Source organism: Choloepus didactylus, chromosome 2 (genome assembly GCF_015220235.1).
Source record: "Choloepus didactylus isolate mChoDid1 chromosome 2, mChoDid1.pri, whole genome shotgun sequence".
Taxonomy (NCBI): Eukaryota; Metazoa; Chordata; class Mammalia; order Pilosa; family Megalonychidae; genus Choloepus; species Choloepus didactylus.
This window is the reverse complement of record NC_051308.1, coordinates 127,369,591-127,382,973: the sequence shown is the minus strand read 5'-3', so window position 1 is coordinate 127,382,973 and position 13,383 is coordinate 127,369,591.

The following is a 13,383-nucleotide window of genomic DNA, read 5'->3' as shown; positions in this document are numbered from 1 at the left end:
CTCAATTTGAATGAGAAAAGACAACAGATGCCAGCACTGAGATGAAACAGATGTTACAATTATCTGACAAGAATTGTATCATATTATTCAAGCTTTCTGTTTCCTTATTGATCCCCTGTCTAGATGTTCTATCTATTGATGACAGTAGTGTATTGAAGTCTCCAACTATTGTAGAGAGGTCTATTACTTCCTTCAGTTTTGCCAGTGTTTGCCTCATGTATTTTGGGGCACCCTGGTAAGGTGCATAAATATTTAGGATTGTTATTTCTTCTTGGTGGATTGCCCCTTTTACTAATATATAATGCCCTTCTTTGTCTCTTATAACATTCCTGCATTTAAAGTCTCTTTTGTCCGATGTTAGTATAGCTATCCCAGCTCTTTTTTGGTTAGTATTTGCATGGAGTATCTTTTTCCAGTCTTTCACTTTCAACCTATTTTTATCCTTGGGTCTAAGGTGAGTCTCTTGTAGACAGCATACAGATGGGTCAGATTTTTTAATCCATTCTGCCAATCTGTGTCTCTTGATTGGAGAGTTTACTCCATTAACATTCAGTGTTATTATTGTAAAGGCATGTACTGGTTTGTATATATTATGTCCCCCAGAAAAAGCCATGTTCTTTGATGCAATCTTGTGGGGGCAGACATATTAGTGGGGATTAAGTTGGAACGTTTGGATTAGGTTGTTTCCATGGAAATGCGCCCCACCCAACTGTGGGTGATAACTCTAATTGGGTAATTTCCATGGAGTTGTGCCCCCCCCCCCATTCAGCATGGGCCTTGATTAGTTTACTGGAGCACAATATAAGCTCAGACAGAAGAAGCGGGCTTGGTACAGCCAAGAGGGACACTTTGAAGAATGCACAGGAACTGAGAGAGTAGCTGCAGATGAGAGACAGTTTGAAGATGGCTGTTAAAAGCAGACTCTTGCTCCAGAGAGGCGAAGAGAGGACAAACACCCCAAGAGCAACTAAGAGTGACATTTTTGAGGAACTGCAGCCTAGAGAGGAACGTCCTGGGAGAAAGCCATTTTGAAACCAGAACTTGGAGCAGAAGCCAGCCACATGCTTGCCCAGCTAACAGAGGTTTTCCGGATGCTATTGGTCATCCTCCAGTGAAGGTACCCAATTGTTGATGTGTTACCTTGGAGACTTTATGGCCTTAAGACTGTAACTGTGTAACCAAATAAACCCTCTTTTATAAAAGCCAATCTGTCTCTGGTGTTTTGCATTCCGGCAGCATTAGCAAACGAGAACAAGGCAGTACTTACTTCAACCATTTTATCCTTTGGCTTTCTTTTATATGTCATATCTTGTTTTGCCTCTCTTTAACCCTTTTAATTACCCTTACTGATAATCTGCATTTCTACATTCTCCTCCAAGCCTCTCTCTCCTGTCCTTTCCTTTCAGCCTGTAGTACTCCCTTTAGTATGCCTTGTAGGACAGATCTCTTGTTAATGAATTCTCTTTGCTTTTGTTTATCTGTGAATATTTTAAATTCTCTCTCTCTCTTTTTTTCCCCATAAATGCTGGTGATTTTTTTTTTAATTTTAATGTAATTTTATTAAGAGATATTCACACAGCATAGAAACCATCCAGAGTAAACAATCACTAATTCATAGTTATCATCACACAGTTGTGCATACAGCCCCATGATCAAATTTAGAATATTTTCATTACTCCAGAAATGAAATAAAATTTTTTAAAAAAAAGAAATAAAAAGAAAATAGAAAACAGAGCACCACTGGAAGTAAGCAGATCTATATTACCACACACAGTGAACCTGATGGGGTGCCCAATGCCTTTTTTATCCCTGTGGCAGGCCACGGTGGGTGCCTGATTTGGGGGAAAAACTGGGGGGCAGAGATAATCTGACAACTGGCCAGTGAGAGAAACAAAGAAATATAGAGATCAAAGAAAACCAAAAAGAAAACCCTAGAAAAAGAGAAAACAACCTCTGTAATAAACTAATCAAGAAAATCAGATTTCCCCCATATTATTGACCCATAGTGTTGGTGTGATACATTTGTTACTGTTGATAAAAGAGTACTCAAATATTACTGTTGGGAGGTGACATCATCAACATGGAAATGTAAACAGCTACTGAAAACTTCTCCCAGAGATTCAATGAAAAGAAGGACAATTCTGAATTGTTTGAAATTCTGGAGGAGGATATAGACTGGAGAAGGACCCTGCAAAAGCTGAATTGAAGAAAGAGAAGAAATATCTGGTAGGAATCTTCTGTCCTGGACCAACTGGTCCTCTCCCTTCCCCTTTACTTGGTTTCAATATGGGAAAGACAAAGAATCAGCAGATGGGATTCCTCCCACCAGGGATACAGACTATAAAATCTCTCACAGCAGTAAGACATACCTGACCATTTGGAGACACAGGGGACAGGGGAGGTTATTTCAAGGCCCAGATCAGTGAGGGACAAAGAGACAGAAAATGTGGACTGAGAGTGTGTTTACAACCCTGGGTCTGAAAGCCCTTCCCCAACCGTTTATGGTAGCAGCAGCGGGCAGCCATTTCCTTGCCTGGGGAATGGCAGGAGTACTGGGTCAGTTGATGCAGTACTCTGCCACAGGTGGAGCCCCACATGTAGCCAGGTTTTGGTCAGTGTGCCAGTTTGAATATATTGTGTCTCCCAAACACCATTATCTTTGATGTAATCTTGTGTGGGCAGACATTATCAGTGTTGATTAGATTGTAATTCTTTGAGTGTTTCCATGGAGATGTGTCCCACCCAGCTGTGGGTGATAACTCTGATGAGATATTTCCATGGAGGTGTGGCCTCACCCATTCAGGGTGGGCCTTGATCAGTGGAGCCATATAAATGAGCTGACAAACAGAAGGAATTCAGTGCAGCTGTGAGTGACATTTGAAGAGGAGCTACAGCCAAAAGGGACACTTGGAAGAACGCCCAGGAGCTGAGAGAGGAGCTTCAGCTTACAGAGACACTTTGGAGATGGCCTTTGAAAGCTGACTTTTGCTCCAGAAAAGCTAAGAGAGGACAAATGCCCCAAGAGCAACTAAGAGTGACATTTTTGAGGAGCTGAAGCCTAGAGAGGAACATCCTGGAAGAAAGTCATTTTGAAACCAGAACTTGGAGCAGACACCAGCCACTTGCCTTCCCAGCTAACAGAGGTTTTCCAGATGCCATTGGCCATCCTTCAGTGAAGGTACCCATTTGTTGATGATGTCTACCTTGGACACTTTACGGCCTTAAGACTGTAACTGCGTAACCAAATAAACCCCCTTTTATAAAAGCCAATCTATCTCTGGTGTTTTGCATTGTGGCCACAATTAGCAAACTAGAACAAAGGTGAAAGGTTGGAAAAAGAGATTTTGTGCAAACAACAACCAGACAAGAGTGAAAGTAGCTATACTAATATCTGACAAAGTAGACATCAAACATAAGACAACTAAGAGACAAAGAAGGACACTCTGTATTAATAAAAGGGACAATCCATCAAGAAGACATAACAATCATAAATATCTATGCACCAAGCCAGAGTGCCCCAAAATACATGAGGTGAACACTGACAACACTGCAGGGAGAAGTAGACACTCCTACAATAATAGTTGGAGTCTTCAAAAGACCACTCTCACCAACTGATAGACCATGTAGACAGAAGATTAATAAGGAAACAGAGATTTTGAGTAATATGATAAATGAAATAGACTTAACAGATATTTAAAGAACTTTGTATGCAATGACAGCAGGATGTACATTTTTCTCAAGTTCTCATGGATCATTTTCCAGGAGAGACCACATGTTGGGTCACAAAACATGTCTCAATAAATTTAGAAAGACCAAAATTATTCAAAACACCTTCTCAGATCATAAGGAATGAAGATGGAGATCAATAACAGGTAGAAGGTTGGAAAATTCACAAATATATGGAGGCTAAACAACACACTCTTAAATAAAGTGGGTCAAGAAGGAAATTGCAAGAGAAATCAGTAAATATCTGGAAGCAAATGAAATGAGAACACAAAATATCAAAACTTATAGGATGCAGCAAAGGCAGTGCTGAGAGGAAAACCTATTGCCCTAAATCCCTATATTTAAAAAAAGAAAGAGCAAAAATTGAGGACTTGACTCCTCACCTGGAGGAAATAGAGAAAGAACAGCAATCTAACTCCAAAGCAAACAGAAGGAAAGAAATCACAAAAAGTAGAGCAGAAATAAATGAAATTGAGAACCTGAAAACCATAGAGAGAGCCAACAAATTCAGAAGTTGGTTCTTAGAAAAAATCAATAAAATTGATGGACCCTTAGCTCGGCTGATTAAAAAAAAAGAGAGAGAGAACACAAAATCAGAAATGGGAAGGGGGACAAAACTACCAACCCTACAGAAATAAAGGACATAATGAGATGATACCATGAACAACTATATGCTAAAAACCTAGACAACTTGGATAAAATGGACAACTTTCTAAAAAAGCATGAACAACGAACATTGACTTGAGAAGTAATAGAAGGCCTCAATGAACCAATCACAAGTAAAGACATTAAATCAGTGATCAAAAAAATCCCAAAAAGAAAAGTCCAGGATCACAGACCAATCTCCTTAATACAGATGCAAAAATCCTCAACAAAATACTTGCAAATAGAATCCAGCAGCACATTAAAGAATTATAAACCATGACCAAGTGGGTTTTATTCCAGGTATGAAAGGGTAGTACGGTATAAGAAAATCAATTAATGCAATACACCACATCAATAAGTCAAAGGGGAAAAAACCATGATCTTCTCAATTGATGCAGAAAAGGCATTTGACAAAATTGAACATCCTTTCTTGGTGAAACACTTCAAAGGATAGGAATATAAGAAAACTTCCTCAACACAATAAAGAGAATATATGGAAAACCCACAGGTAACATAATACTCAAAGGGGAAAGACTGAAAGTTTACCTATAAGATCAGGAACAAGACAAAGATGCCTACTGTCACCATTGTTATTCAACATTGTTCTGGAAGTTCTAGCTAAAGCAATTAGGCAAGAAAAATAAATAAAAGGCACCCAATTGGAGAGGAAGAAGTAAAACTTTCACTGCAGATGACATGGTCCTATATGTAGAAAATCCTGAAAAATCTACAACAAGGTTACTAGAGCTAATCAATGAATACAACAAAGCAGCAGGGTACAAGTTCGACATGCAAAAATGAGCAGTGTTCCTATACACTAGCAATGAGGAGGAAATCAAGGAAAAAATTCCATTTACAATAGCAACCAAAAGAATCATATATTTAGGAATAAACTTAACCAAGGCCACAAAAGACCTATACACAGAAAACTACAAGAAATTGCTAAGAGAAATCACAGAGGACCTAAATAAATGGAAGTACATACCATGTTCATGTATGAAGACTAAATATAGATAAGATGTTAATTCTGTCTAAATTGATTTATAGATTCTATGCAATACCAATTAAAATCCCAACAACTTATTTTGCAGAAATAGAAAAACCAATAACCAAATTTATTTGGAAGGGCAGTGTTCCCTGAATAGCCAAAAATATCTTGAGAAAGAGGAATGAAGTGGGAGGTTTCATACTACCTGACTTTAAAGCATACTACAAAGCGACTGTGGTCAAACAGCATGGTACTGGCATAAAGATAGATATACTGACCAATGGAATTGAATTGAGTGTTCAGAAATAGACCCTCTCATTTACAAACAATTGATCTTTTATAAGGCAGTTAAGTCAACTCAACTGGGACAGAGCAGCCTATTCAACAAATGGTGCTTGGAGAACTGGATATCCATATCCAGAAGAATGAAAGAGGACCTTTATCTCACACCTTATACAAAAATTATCTCAAAATAGATCAAAGACTTAAACATCAGAGCTAAACCATAAAACTTATAGAAGAAAATATACAGAAATATCTAAAAGATCTTGTGATAGGAGGTGATTTCTTAGACCTTAGACCCAAAGCATGAGCAATGAATGAAGAAATAGATAAATGGAATTGTCTCAAAATTAAACAGTTTTGAGCATCAAAGGACTTTGTCAGAAAAATTAAAAAGCAGCCTATACAATGGGAGAAATATTCGGAAACCACATATCAAGATAAGGGCCTAATATCCAGAATGTATACAAAGATTCTACAACTCAACAGCAAAAAGACAATAAAGCCAATTCAAAAATGGGCAAAAGACATGGACAGACACTTTTCTGAAGATGAAATACAAGTGGCTCAAAAACATGAAAAGATGTTCAACTTCACTGGTTATTAGGGAAATGCAAATCAAAACCACAATGAGATATCGTCTCACACCTATTAGAATGGCCATTACAATAAAACAGAAAATTGCAATTGCTGGAGAGGATGTGGAGAAAGAGGCACAATTACTCACTGTTGGTGGGAATGTAAAACTAGGGCAACCACTCTGGAAGGCAGTGTGGTGGTTCCTCAGGAAGTTAAGTATAGAATTGCCATATGATCTAGCAATTCCATTAGTAGGTATATACTTGGAGGAACTGAAAGCTTGGATATGAATGGATATTTGTAAGCTAATGTTTATAGCAGCATTATTCACAATTGTCAAATGTCCATCAACAAATGAATGGATAAACAAACTGTAGTATATACATATGATGGAATATTAGACAGCTGTAAGACAGAATAAAGTCGTGAAGCATATAACAATGTGGATGAAACTTGGGGATGTTCTGTTGAGCAAAATTAGCCAGAAAGAAAAAGACAAATACTGTATGGTATCACTAATATGAACTGGCATTAATGAGCAAATGTTGAGAATTAAAGCTAAGAACACAGGTTATCAGGAGATAGAAAGAGGGCAGAGATCGGGCATTTGATGCTGAAGGAGTATAGAACATTCAACAAGATAGATTGTATAGATCTAAAAATGGATAGCACAATACCGTGTGATGGTAGCACAATATTTAAGTACACTAAACAAAGATGACTGTGAGTATAGCTGAAAGAGGAGGGTTAGGGGCATGTATGATAAGAGATAAAGACTGAGACTCTATAACTTAATGAAACCTAGAGTGGTCAATGATAGTGATTAGATGCACAAATATAAGAATGTTTTTACATGAGGGAGAGCAAATGAATGTCAACTTTGCAAGGTGTTGAAAATGGGATGGTATTGGGGAAAAATACAATCAGTGCAAACTAGGTCTATATTTAACAATAACACAGTAATATGCTTCCATTAATTGTAACAAAGGCAATATAACAAAGCTAAATATCTATAAGAGGGGGACAAAATGGAGGGGTATGGGATTTTTGGCAGTGGTGATGTTGTATTAACATTTTTATTTTATTTTATTTTTACTTTTTCTTTTTTTAGTCATCATTTATTTTTTTTTCCTTTTTTCTTTCTTCTCTTCTTCCTCTTTCTTTGCAGAAGAAATGGAAATGTCCTCATATAGATTGTGGTGGTGAATGTGTAACTATGTGATTATATCAGGAACCATTAATTGTTTACTTAGGAGGGAATGTATAGTGTGTGAATAAAACTGTTTAAAAATAAACAGAGGGGAGGCGGGGCAAGATGGCAGACTGGTGAGCTGTATGTTTTAGTTACTCCTCCAGGAAAGTAGGTAAAAAGCCAGGAACTGCGTGGACTGGACACCACAGAGCAATCTGTCTTTGGGCATACTTCATACAACACTCATGAAAACGTGGAACTGCTGAGATCAGCGAAATCTGTAAGTTTTTGCGGCCAGGGGACCCGCGCCCCTCCCTGCCAGGCTCAGTCCCGGGGGAGGAGGGGCTGTCAGCTCCAGGAAGGAGAAGGGAGAATTGCAGTGGCTGCTCTTACCGGAAACTCATTCTACTGATTCAAACTCCAACCATAGATAGACTGAGGCCAGACACCAGAGACTCTGAGAGCAGCCAGCCCAGCAGAGAGGAGACAGGCATAGAAAAAAAACAACACGAAAAACTCCAAAATAAAAGCAGAGGATTTTTGGAGTTCTGGTGAACACAGAAAGGGGAAGGGCGGAGATCAGGCCTTGAGGCGCATATGCAAATCCTGAAGCAAGGCTGATCTCTCTGCCCTGGGCACCGTTCCTTAATGGCCCTGGTTGCTTTGTCTATTAGCATTTCAATAACCCATTAGATCTCTGAGGAGGGCCGTATTTTTTTTTTTTTTTTTAAATCCTTTTTGCTTTTTCTAAAACAATTACTCTAAGAAGCTCAATACAGAAAGCTTCAAAGAATTGAAATTTGGGCACGTCAAGTCAAGAGCAGAACTAAGAGAGCTCTGAGACAAAAGGCAATAATCCAGTGGCTGAGAAAATTCACTAAACAACACAACTTCCCAAGAAAAGGGGGGTGTCCGCTCACAGCCACCATCCTGGTGGACAGGAAACACTCCTGCCCATCGCCAGCCCCATAGCCCAGAGCTACCCCAGACAACCCAGTGTGACGGAAGTGCTTCAAATAACAGGCACACACCACAAAACTGGGCGTGGACATTAGCCTTCCCTGCAACCTCAGCTGAATGTCCCAGAGCTGGGAAGGGGGAGCAGTGTGAATTAACAGAGCCCCATTCAGCCATCATTTGAGCAGACTGGGAGCCTCCCAACACAGCCCAGCAGCCCAGAACTGCCCTGGGGGGACGGCACTCACCTGCGACATAGCACAGTCATCCCTCAACAGAGGACCCGGGGTGCACAGCCTGGAAGAGGGGCCCACTTGCAAGTCTCAGGAGCCATACGCCAATACCAAAGACTTGTGGGTCAGTGGCAGAGACAAACTGTGGCAGGACTGAACTGAAGGATTAGACTATTGCAGTAGCTTTAAAACTCTAGGATCATCAGGGAGATTTGATTGTTAGGGCCACCCCCCCTCCCCGACTGCCCAGAAACACGCCCCACATACAGGGCAGGCAACACCAACTACACACGCAAGCTTGGGACACCAATTGGGCCCCACAAGACTCACTCCCCCACTCACCAAAAAGGCTAAGCAGGGGAGATCTGGCTTGTGGAGAACAGGTGGCTCGTGGACGCCACCTGCTGGTTAGTTAGAGAAAGTGTACTCCACGAAGCTGTAGATCTGATAAATTAGAGATAAGGACTTCAACTGGTCTACAAACCCTAAAAGAACCCTATCAAGGTCAGCAAATGCCACGAGGCCAAAAACAACAGAAAATTATAAAGCATATGAAAAAACCAGACGATATGGATAACCCAAGCCCAAGCACCCAAATCAAAAGACCAGAAGAGACACACCTAGAGCAGCTACTCAAAGAACTAAAGATGAACAATGAGACCCTAGTACGGGATATGAAGGAAATCAAGAAGACCCTAGAAGAGCATAAAGAAGACATTGCAAGACTAAATAAAAAAAATGGATGATCTTATGGAAATTAAAGAAACTGTTGACCAAATTAAAAAGATTCTGGACACTCATAGTACAAGACTAGAGGAAGTTGAACAACGAATCAGTGACCTGGAAGATGACAGAATGGAAAATGAAAACATAAAAGAAAGAATGGGGAAAAAAATTGAAAAACTCGAAATGGACCTCAGGGATATGATAGAGAATATGAAACGTCCGAATATAAGACTCATTGGTGTCCCAGAAGGGGAAGAAAAGGGTAAAGGTCTAGGAAGAGTATTCAAAGAAATTGTTGGGGAAAACTTCCCAAATCTTCTAAACAACATAAATACACAAATCATAAATGCTCAGCGAACTCCAAATAGAATAAATCCAAAAAAACCCACTCCGAGACATATACTGATCACACTGTCAAACATAGAAGAGAAGGAGCAAGTTCTGAAAGCAGCAAGAGAAAAGCAATTCACCACATACAAAGGAAACAGCATAAGACTAAGTAGTGACTACTCAGCAGCCACCATGGAGGCGAGAAGGCAGTGGCACGATATATTTAAAATTCTGAGTGAGAGGAATTTCCAGCCAAGAATACTTTATCCAGCAAAGCTCTCCTTCAAATTTGAGGGAGAGCTTAAATTTTTCACAGACAAAGAAATGCTGAGAGAATTTGCTAACAAGAGACCTGCCCTACTGGAGATACTAAAGGGAGCCCTACAGACAGAGAAACAAAGACAGGACAGAGAGACTTGGAGAAAGGTTCAGTACTAAAGAGATTCGGTATGGGTACAATAAAGGATATTAATAGAGAGAGGGAAAAATATGGCAAACATAATCCAAAGGATAAGATGGCCGATTCAAGAAATGCCTTCACGGTTTTAACGTTGAATGTAAATGGATTAAACTCCCCAATTAAAAGATATAGATTCGCAGAATGGATCAAAAAAATGAACCATCAATATGTTGCATACAAGAGACTCATCTTAGACACAGGGACACAAAGAAACTGAAAGTGAAAGGATGGAAAAAAATATTTCATGCAAGCTACAGCCAAAAGAAAGCAGGTGTAGCAATATTAATCTCAGATAAAATAGACTTCAAATGCAGGGATGTTTTGAGAGACAAAGAAGGCCACTACATACTAATAAAAGGGGCAATTCAGCAAGAAGAAATAACAATCGTAAATGTCTATGCACCCAATCAAGGTGCCACAAAATACATGAGAGAAACATTGGCAAAACTAAAGGAAGCAATTGATGTTTCCACAATAATTGTGGGAGACTTCAACACATCACTCTCTCCTATAGATAGATCAACCAGACAGAAGACCAATAAGGAAATTGAAAACCTAAACAATCTGATAAATGAATTAGATTTAACAGACATCTACAGGACATTACATCCCAAATCACCAGGATACACATACTTTTCTAGTGCTCACGGAACTTTCTCCAGAATAGATCATATGCTGGGACATAAAACAAGCCTCAATAAATTTAAAAAGATTGAAATTATTCAAAGCACATTCTCTGACCACAATGGAATACAATTAGAAGTCAATAACCATCAGAGACTTAGAAAATTCACAAATACCTGGAGGTTAAACAACACACTCCTAAACAATCAGTGGGTTAAAGAAGAAATAGCAAGAGAAATTGCTAAATATATAGAGACGAATGAAAATGAGAACACAACATACCAAAACCTATGGGATGCAGCAAAAGCAGTGCTAAGGGGGAAATTTATAGCACTAAACGCATATATTAAAAAGGAAGAAAGAGCCAAAATCAAAGAACTAATGGATCAACTGAAGAAGCTAGAAAATGAACAGCAAACCAATCCTAAACCAAGTACAAGAAAAGAAATAACAAGGATTAAAGCAGAAATAAATGACATAGACAACAAAAAAACAATAGAAAGGATAAATATCACCAAAAGTTGGTTCTTTGAGAAGATCAACAAGATTGACAAGCCCCTAGCTAGACTGACAAAATCAAAAAGAGAGAAGACCCATATAAACAAAATAATGAGTGAAAAAGGTGACATAACTGCAGATCCTGAAGAAATTAAAAAAATTATAAGAGGATATTATGAACAACTGTATGGCAACAAACTGGATAATGTAGAAGAAATGGAAAATTTCCTGGAAACATATGAACAACCTAGACTGACCAGAGAAGAAATAGAAGACCTCAACCAACCCATCACAAGCAAAGAGATCCAATCAGTCATCAAAAATCTTCCCACAAATAAATGCCCAGGGCCAGATGGCTTCACAGGGGAATTCTACCAAACTTTCCAGAAAGAACTGACACCAATCTTACTCAAACTCTTTCAAAACATTGAAGAAAATGGAACACTACCTAACTCATTTTATGAAGCTAACATCAATCTAATACCAAAACCAGGCAAAGATGCTACAAAAAAGGAAAACTACCGGCCAATCTCCCTAATGAATATAGATGCAAAAATCCTCAACAAAACACTTGCAAATCGAATCCAAAGACACATTAAAAAAATCATACACCATGACCAAGTGGGGTTCATTCCAGGCATGCAAGGATGGTTCAACATAAGAAAATCAATCAATGTATTACAACACATTAACAAGTCAAAAGGGAAAAATCAATTGATCATCTCAATAGATGCTGAAAAAGCATTTGACAAAATCCAACATCCCTTTTTGATAAAAACACTTCAAAAGGTAGGAATTGAAGGAAACTTCCTCAACATGATAAAGAGCATATATGAAAAACCCACAGCCAGCATAGTACTCAATGGTGAGAGACTGAAAGCCTTCCCTCTAAGATCAGGAACAAGACAAGGATGCCCGCTGTCACCACTGTTATTCAACATTGTGCTGGAAGTGCTAGCCAGGGCAATCCGGCAAGACAAAGAAATAAAAGGCATCCAAATTGGAAAAGAAGAAGTAAAACTGTCATTGTTTGCAGATGATATGATCTTATATCTAGAAAACCCTGAGAAATCAACGATACACCTACTAGAGCTAATAAACAAATTTAGCAAAGTAGCGGGATACAAGATTAATGCACATAAGTCAGTAATGTTTCTATATGCTAGAAATGAACAAACTGAAGAGACACTCAAGAAAAAGATACCATTTTCAATAGCAACTAAAAAAATCAAGTACCTAGGAATAAACTTAACCAAAGATGTAAAGACCTATACAAAGAAAACTACATAACTCTACTAAAAGAAATAGAAGGGGACCTTAAAAGATGGAAAAATATTCCATGTTCATGGATAGGAAGGCTAAATGTCATTAAGATGTCAATTCTACCCAAACTCATCTACAGATTCAATGCAATCCCAATCAAAATTCCAACAACCTACTCTGCAGACTTGGAAAAGCTAGTTATCAAATTTATTTGGAAAGGGAAGATGCCTCGAATTGCTAAAGACACTTTAAAAAAGAAAAACGAAGTGGGAGGACTTACACTCCCTGACTTTGAAGCTTATTATAAAGCCACAGTTGCCAAAACAGCATGGTACTGGCACAAAGATAGACATATAGATCAATGGAATCGAATTGAGAATTCAGAGATAGACCCTCAGATCTATGGCCGACTGATCTTTGATAAGGCCCCCAAAGTCACCGAACTGAGCCATAATGGTCTTTTCAACAAATGGGGCTGGGAGAGTTGGATATCCATATCCAAAAGAATGAAAGAGGACCCCTACCTCACCCCCTACACAAAAATTAACTCAAAATGGACCAAAGATCTCAATATAAAAGAAAGTACCATTAAACTCCTAGAAGATAATGTAGGAAAACATCTTCAAGACCTTGTATTAGGAGGCCACTTCCTAGACTTTACACCCAAAGCACAAGCAACAAAAGAGAAAATAGATAAATGGGAACTCCTCAAGCTTAGAAGTTTCTGCACCTCAAAGGAATTTCTCAAAAAGGTAAAGAGGCAGCCAACTCAATGGGAAAAAATTTTGGAAACCATGTATCTGACAAAAGACTGATATCTTGCATATACAAAGAAATCCTACAACTCAATGACAATAGTACAGACAGCCCAATTATAAAA